Below are 2,451 nucleotides of genomic sequence, written 5' to 3' on the forward strand. Positions count from 1 at the left end.
GCACCTCTTGTGATGGTGACTCGAATGATGTCACCTTTTCCTTCCACATCTGCTTGGTCTGTGGATTTGACTTTGGTGGAGTAGGTTCATCTTTCACAATTTCCTCATCTTCTTCCCAACCATTCTTTAGGGCTTGATTCTCTTAGCATCGGGATGATCGACGTCTCCTCCTAGAGTAGGTCTTCTTTGGCTGTTCATAAGTGGTATAACTATTAAAATAACAGTGTACCTTTTCTCTAGGGAATTGAAAGTGGACTTGTCTAGATCCAACGTAGATGATTGTGTTAGTGGTGTTGAGGAATGGTCTTCCAAGGATGATGGGTGGGTCGTCTTCTTCTTTACCCATGTCTAGAACCATGAAGTCGGTAGGGGCATAGTGATCATGTATTCTTACCATGACATCTTTTGCTATTCCCTCTAGAAATTGGATTGATTGGTCCACCATCTACAATTGCATATATGTAGGGAACAAAGGTTCGTCACCAAATAAGTATTCATACGTTACCTTAGACATAATATTGACACCTGATCCAATGTCACAAAAGGTGTTGTGAAAGATTCTTTGTCCAATGGTACACTCGATTGTTGATAGCCTAGATCATCCTTCTTGGCAAGGAATGGTGAAGCGAGGAGGTGGTCGTACTCTGATCGGAGTGTGTTGATCATGTTGACTGATTCTTCTAGTGATTGCCTAGCTTTGTTCTTCCTTCTTCTCCAATTGTTCTTCTTGTTCACTATTGTGTCTTCAGGTAGGTACGCCATCTGTGGATGACTAGAAGAGTGATGTATGTGATTCTTGAAAGAAAACTTCTCCTTTTTGTCCTTAATTGTGAAGTAGATCTTGGCACTATCTGTGTAGATGATGGCTTTTGCAGTGCTTAGAAAAGGTCGGCCCAAGATAATGGGTGTCCTTGCATTTCCACCTGTTTCCAAAACCACAAAGTCTATGGGAACATATGATTGTCCCACTTGAATAATAGCATCTTCAAGAACTCCCTTGGGGTAGCAGAGTGATTAATTTGCATGCTGTAAATGCATATTTGTGTACAACAAAGTATCTCCATTAATTTTATCATAGATTACCTTAGGCATAATATTGACACTTGCTATGAAGTCATAGACAGCTTCTTCGAATATGTGCGGTCCAATGGCGATGGGGATGACAGGTCTTCCTGATCACCTTTCTTTTTGGGCAAGGTATAGTCTATCCACCTTCCCATCGATGGTTATGTATAGTAGTATGCTGCATTGTGAATGTCGACAAGATTTGCAGTTTCTAGATCTTCCAAAATCTTACCTTTGTCAGTCGGAGGAACAGCAACAGCTAGCTGAGCTATTTGGGATTCTATCATTTTATTAAAGCTATGCTGGTTCTTAATGGCAGAGGAAAGGTTATCCATTCTATTATTTATATTTTCTAAAACTCTATCATTGGGAGCTAATTTTCTAGATAAGCCCTCCATTATTTTAGCGTGGCCAAAAATCAATTCTCTCAAGGGTGGTTGACTAAAATTATTACCTTGAGGGTTACCTTGGTAGCTCAGCCTCTGGTGCTGATTCCATCCTTGATTTTGTTGAGGACAAAAGTAGTTGTTGTTGATGAAGTTCACATCCTCATCGGGTTCAGCGTAGTTGTTCCCTAAATGCCTAGTGTTTCCACACTCTTCACATGTCATGCGGGAATCATGAATGTGCATGACTTCTTGCTTCTCATTGGCTCAATCTTTGAGCTTCTCTATTAGTAGGTCCATCTTGGCAGACAGCATGTCTACCTCCTTGAGTTGATGCATACCTCCACCTCTCTTGCGGGTTTGAAGACATTCTTCATTCCAACTTTGGTTGGAGGCCATCTTCTCCACAAGAATTGTTGTAGCCGGTATAGTGAGTGATAGGAATGCACCTCCAGCAGCAGCATCCATAGTCTCATGGGTACTATTGGTCAACCCATGGTAGAAAGTATGCATGAGCAGCCAATTCTCTATCCCATGATGGGAACATTCTAAAATGTAACCTTGAAAGTGTTCCCATGCCTTAGGGGCAGATTCATCATGTTGCTATTGAAAGCTTGAAATTCTCCCACACAGAGCATTAGTCTTGCATGTGGGAAAGAACTTGGCTAGGAAGGTAGTGGAGCAGTTATCCCATGTAGTATTTCAATCTTTGTTGGCATAGAACTATTGCTTCGCCTTCCCCAAGAGTGAGAATGGGAAGAGGTGAAGTAGTTTGGCATCTTTGGTCACCTCTTTGATGGTGAAAGTGTTGTAGATCTCCAGAAAGTGTTAGAGACGAGCACTCGTATCTTCATGTGCCTTTCCACAAAACTGGCTAGCTTGCACCATGTTGATGAGAGCTGGCTTGAGCTCGAATCCATTGTCTCCAACATCAACTATTGGTCCAATACGGATGTTGGCTAAAGTTGGAGCAGAGAATTCACGAAGAGTCTTGTTAGCC

General features: G+C 41.9%; 1 non-coding gene across 1 annotated transcript; it reads left to right on the forward strand.

Moving 5' to 3' along the window:
- The first annotated feature begins 1,980 nt into the window (after positions 1–1,980).
- On the forward strand, positions 1,981–2,089 carry LOC136506270 (small nucleolar RNA R71). The gene has a single exon (XR_010771493.1). It is a non-coding gene; the product is annotated as a small nucleolar RNA R71 (small nucleolar RNA).
- Positions 2,090–2,451: the final 362 nt, after the last annotated feature.

The sequence above is a fragment of the Miscanthus floridulus genome, chromosome 14, assembly GCF_019320115.1.
Source record: "Miscanthus floridulus cultivar M001 chromosome 14, ASM1932011v1, whole genome shotgun sequence".
NCBI classification, from domain to species: domain Eukaryota; kingdom Viridiplantae; phylum Streptophyta; class Magnoliopsida; order Poales; family Poaceae; genus Miscanthus; species Miscanthus floridulus.